Source organism: Pleurodeles waltl, chromosome 6, assembly GCF_031143425.1.
Source record: "Pleurodeles waltl isolate 20211129_DDA chromosome 6, aPleWal1.hap1.20221129, whole genome shotgun sequence".
In the NCBI taxonomy this organism is placed as follows: Eukaryota; Metazoa; Chordata; class Amphibia; order Caudata; family Salamandridae; genus Pleurodeles; species Pleurodeles waltl.
The window spans coordinates 156,367,992-156,373,991 of NC_090445.1; positions in this window are offsets into that span (position 1 = coordinate 156,367,992).

The window sequence follows — 6,000 nt, forward strand, 5'->3', positions numbered from 1 at the left end:
ATCATGTTAGCGCTACCAACCTGTGCAAGCTTGGATTGTTTAGGTAATGGTCTGTGTCTTAGTCTTGGATTTTAGGGATGCTTATATTTGGCAAACAGCAAGGCCAAAGCATCATGTCCACCTAGGTCAACAGAAAATGAAACCAACACTAGTGTAGTCATTCAGAAATTAAGGGAAAGTGGCCCACATGACCTAGACTCAGGGCCGTAGCCGAAGGGGAAGGACCCTGGAGGGCCTGACCAGCCCATATTCTTGTCTGCCTCCCGCTAAATGAATAGCCTGAAGTTTTACAATATTTTATGTCCTTGCAATTTGTGTCAGTGTTAGCTAGGGACTCTGTTTCTATTTCTGTCAGGCCCCTCTTTGAGGCTGACGAGTGTGATTGCACATTGGGGGTTATCAGTGGGTCAGGACCCAAGTGGGGAGCAGGGGGGGGGCAGCACGCCCAGGCCCTCTTTCCTGCCTCCTGGTGTTCCAAGGTCTAGGGGAGGCGAGCAGGCTTCAGTGCCCCACTCTGTGGTAACAGGAAAGTCATCACTCACCAGGGCCACTGCTGTTTGACAACCGTCTAAATCTGCACCAGTAAAAGGACAACCACCAAGCAGAGGTTGTGGCCACTGTGCATGGTATGGTGCTAGTGCATAGAGTGCGTCCTGGGCAGCTGGAATACTGCAGGTGAGTTATGCTACTGTGGGTCTTTAGCAGCTGAAGTTTCTAGATTTTGTGGCATTTTTATTTTTTCACTATAATTTTGGCTGATGTTTGTTTGCAAAGGCATAGCTTGGTCAGTAAGTTTGGGAGGGGGTGAGCTTCAGATTTCCCAACAGTCATGCTGGCATATAATGTTAAACTATGTTATAGGGCAAGGAGGGTGCATGAGAGGGGACAAAGGGGAAGTGAAAAGGGATAGGAATGTTGACTGGTAGGGGTACTAAGTGAGAGGCAATATTTGCTAAAATAATCAATATTTTGTAGGGTTTTGAAAAGAGAGAGGAGAAAGAGCATGTGTGGTTTTGCCAATGCATGCTTGCAAAAATCCCATGTGAAATCCGACAGACACCTCACCATACCAGACTGAAAGCACCTGTACCCAACTATTCATCAGAAAATACACTTATTAAGGGGTTGTAACACCGTTAAACAGCCCTCTTAAGCTATGCTCCTGTTTGTATGCCTAATGCATGAACCTTTCAGTTGCTCGTGTCAGAAACTGAAAAGTGCTGCATGCAGAGAGCTCCATTCTAGCACAGTCTGGGACAGTGTGTGCTCATTAACAATGTTGAAACTACAATTACCAGCATGCAATACAAACGTGATGAAATGATCTACTCAATGAGATGAGACAACTAGGCAACTAAAGTTGTGATCTCGACAGTTATTCTGTGTCAGACCGAGCTTGTTTTTGTATCTGAGGCTGACGCATCTTTATGTAAAATCGTCAGACCTAGATTTAAAGCAAACACATATGTAAATTTGTCTTACAAAATATAAATTTGTCAGATATCGAGACCTCACCTTGTTCTGTGCCAAGTTTGAGAAGCTCATTCAGTCCTTTGGTAAATAAAAGGAAACTAAATGAAAGACTAACGTTTGGCAGAACAGAGCCCTATTTGCACTCTTTCTGTTGAGCTCCAATCAAGAACCATTGGCCAGTTCCCTACATGGAAAACTGACATCATTGCCCACCCTAACCTAACCCTTGGCTTCTTCTCTCCTTCAGTGGACACTTTCAGCTTTGCTGAGTTCAACTTGTGTCTTCTCATCCAGTAGTCCCTTTGACTGCAGTTTGAATGCTAATATTACAGCAATTATCAGGGTTTTTCTTTTGTAGTTTTATGTAGTGCAAACTTGACACACATGTATTGGAGCACTTTACACGAGCACCAGCTAAATTAAACCTATTCATTTTTGTTTTGTTTTTAGTCACAACAAGATTAAGTGATTTGCCTAGAATCACAGGGTGTTGAGCTGATGTGAAGTCTCGAACCCAGCTTCCCAGTTCCAAAGTTGGCAGCTCTGGCCATTACACCATAACCTATCCACAATGTTCAATGGGACACTCTGGGCCCCAGTGCCACTGCACTTGCTGCACCAGTGGTAGCTCTGCCCATTTCCCATTGCTGCCCCAGGTGCCTTTAAAGCCCCAGAAACAGCAAAGTAGGAGTCAGCTTCAGCACCAACTCTTCCAACCCATCATCTCCCTATGAGTTTATGTGTGGAAGAGGAGCAGACTGCCTTTAGTTGAGCAAGCAGGAGATTGTATGTTGATGCATCTGGAATGTGTATCATGTGTGCTTATGGATTGTGTAAATTACATTATGTGTTGACATTGAAACTCTTGTTCAATCAATCAATCAAAAGAAATTTGTAGAGCGCGCTAATCACCCCTGAGGGTCTCAAGGCGCTGGGGGGCGGGAACCGGGGGGGGGCAGGGAGGGTTACTTATCGAACAACCATGTCTTGAGGTTCTTTCTGAAAACCAGGATGGCCTTTGGTTTCGCGAAGGTCGGGGGGAGGGAGTACCAGGTTTTGGGGGCGAGGTAGGAAAAAGATCTGCCTCCTGTGGTGGTGCGTTGGATGTTCCACCTGTGAAGCAATTGTGAGTGCACATCAGTGCTGTTACGTGCTGGGGCTTCATGAACCTCCACTTGGGCAGGTGTGAGTCTCACAGGGCAGTTCTGACTAAAGCATTTACATTTTATTTACGGCTCCTTTTCTTTTCATGGGAGACTGCTGGTCTCCACCCAGAAACTCATACCTACAAGTATGACAAGTATTAGAACTGTAAGTTGGTAGTATGATAGAACAGTAGGGTGGGGGGACAAAAGAAAGAGAGCGTGCAGGGCAGGAATGTAAGTACAGATGACAGAAAGATAGATAGATGGATTAATGGATGGATAGATTGAGAGATGAATGACTGGATAGAGAGAAGGATGGATGGAGAGAAGGGATGGAGAAGAGTGGAAGGATGCAGAGAAGGATGGGTGAATGGATGAAGAAAAGGCTAGGTGCATTGAAAGAGAGAAGGAAATATGGATGGATGCTTGCATAAATGAAAAGGAAGAACAACAGAAGTATGTTTACGTATGGTTGAAGAAAGGAAGAAATGAAACAGAAATATCATAATTTATTTAAATGCACCTAGCCTTTTCTTCATCCATCCTTCTCTGCATCCATCTACTCTGCATCCATCAACAGGGAGAAACAACTGAGATGTCTTGAGTCAAGCTACATTTTGAGACTGAACAGCAAGGTCCCTACAAGGTTGAGCTGGGAAGAAGAATTGAGGGTACGTGTGTAAAGATTATATATAACAAATTGGATAGCTGGCCAAATTCAGGTTTCCTTTAGCCAGTGTAGGAAGTTGGCTCTGTATGTGCTATTTCAAAGTAAGAAATAGCATGCACAGAGTCCAAGGGTTCCCCTTAGAGGTAAGATAGTGGCAAAAAGAGATAATTCTAATGCTCTATTTTGTGGTAGTGTGGTCGAGCAGTAGGCTTATCAGAGGGTAGTGTTAAGCATTTTTTGTACACACACAGGCAATAAATGAGGAACACACACTCCAGGCCAATAGGTTTTTGTTTAGAAAAATATATTTTCTTAGTTTATTTTAAGAACCCCAGGTTCAAGATTTACAAGTAATACTTCAAATGAAAGGTATTTCCCTTAGGTAACTTAGGAACTTTGAATCAGCAAAACAGTATGTACAGTTTTCACAAAAATGGCAATAAGCTATTTTAAAACTAGACACACTGCAATTTTCAACAGTTCCTGGGGGAGGTAAGTGTTTGTTAGTTTTGCAGGTAAGTAAAGCACCTACAGGGTTCAAAGTTGGGTCCAAGGTAGCCCACCATTGGGGGTTCAGGGCAACCCCAAAGTTACCACACCAGCAGCTCAGGGCCGGTCAGGTGCAGAGGTCAAAGTGGTGCCCAAAACGCATAGGCTTCAATAGAGAAGGGGGTGCCCCGGTTCCAGTCTGCCAGCAGGTAGGTACCCGCCTCTTCGGAGGGCAGACCATGGGGGTTTTGTAGGGCACTGGGGGGGGACACAAGTCAGCACAAAAAGTACACCCTCAGCGGCACGGGGGCTGCCGGGTGCAGAGTGCAAACAGGCGTCGGGTTTGCAATGGAGTTCAATGGGAGACCCAGAGGGTCTCTTCAATGAAGCAAGCAGGCAAGGGGGGGGGGGGCTCCTCGGGGTAGCCACCACCTGGGCAAGGGAGAGGGCCACCTGGGGGTTGCTTCTGCACTGGAGGTCGGATCCTTCCGGTCCTGGGGGCTGCGGGTGCAGTGTCTTTACCAGGCGTCGGGTTCTTAGAAGCAGGCAGTTGCGGTCAGGGGGAGCCTCTGGATTCCCTCTGCAGGCATCGCTGGGGGGGCTCAGGGGGGTCAACTCTGGCTACTCACAGGGTCGCAGTCACCAGGGAGTCCTCCCTGTAGTGTTGTTTTTCTGCAGGTCGAGCTGGGGGCTCTTTGCAGAGTGGAAAGTCTCACGCTTCCGGCAGGAAACGTGCAGTCCTTTAAAGTTTGTTTCTTTGTTGCAAAGTTGTTTCTTCTTTGGAGCAGAGCCTCTATCCTCGAGAGTTCTTGGTCCTTTTAGATGCAGGGTAGTCCTCTGAGGCTTCAGAGGTCGCTGGACCCTGTGGAACGCGTCGCTGTTGCAGTTTTTCTTGAAGTGGGGAGACAGGCCGGTAGAGCTGGGGCCAAAGCAGTTGGTGTCTCCGTCTTCTCTGCAGGGCTTTCAGGTCAGCAGTCCTTCTTCGTCTTAGGTTGCAGGAATCTATCTTGCTCGGTTCTGGGAGCCCCTAAATACTCAATTTAGGGGTGTGTTTAGGTCTGGGGGGTTAGTAGCCAATGGCTACTAGCCCTGAGGGTGGCTACACTCTCTTTGTGCCTCCTCCATGAGGGGAGGGGGACACATCCCTAATCCTATTGGGGGAATCCTCCATCTGCAAGATGGAGGATTTCTAAAAGTCAGAGTCACCTCAGCTCAGGACACCTTAGGGGCTGTCCTGACTGGCCAGTGACGACTCCTTGTTTTTCTCATTATCTCCTCTGGCCTTGCCGCCAAAAGTGGGGCCGTGGCCGGAGGGGGCGGGCATCTCCACTAACAGGAGTGCCCTGGGGCGCTGTAACAAAGGGGGTGAGCCTTTGAGGCTCACCGCCAGGTGTTACAGTTCCTGCAGGGGGAGGTGAGAAGCACCTCCACCCAGTACAGGCTTTGTTACTAGCCACAGAGTGACAAAGGCACTCTCCCCATGTGGCCAGCAACATGTCTGGTGTGTGGAAGGCTGGCAAGACTAGTCAGCCCACACTGGAAGTCGGGTATGTTTTCAGGGGGCATCTCTAAGATGCCCTCTGTGGTGTATTTCACAATAAAATGCACACTGGCATCAGTGTGCATTTATTGTGCTGAGAAGTTAGATACAAACTTCCCAGTTTTCAGTGTAGCCATTATGGTGCTGTGGAGTTTGTGTATGACAGACTCCCAGACCATATACTCTTATGGCTACCCTGCACTTACAATGTCTAAGGTTTTGCTTAGACACTGTAGGGGCATAGTGCTCATGCACCTCTGCCCTCACCGGTGGTATAGTGCACCCTGCCTTAGGGCTGTAAGGCCTGATAGAGGGGTGACTTATCTATGCCATAGGCAGTGTGAGGTTGGCATGGCACCCTGAGGGGAGTGCCATGTCGACTTAGTCATTTTCTCCCCACCAGCACACACAAGCTGGCAAGCAGTATGTCTTTGCTGAGTGAGGGGTCCCCAGGGTGGCATAAGACATGCTGCAGCCCTTAGAGACCTTCCCTGGCATCAGGGCCCAGTTACAAGGGACTTACCTGGATGCCAGGGTGTGCCAATTGTGGAAACAAAGGTACAGGTTAGGGAAAGAACACTGGTGCTGGGGCCTGGTTAGCAGGCCTCAGCACACTTTCAAATCATAACTTGGCATCAGCAAAGGCAAAACGTCAGGGGGTAACCAGGCCAAGGAGGCATTTC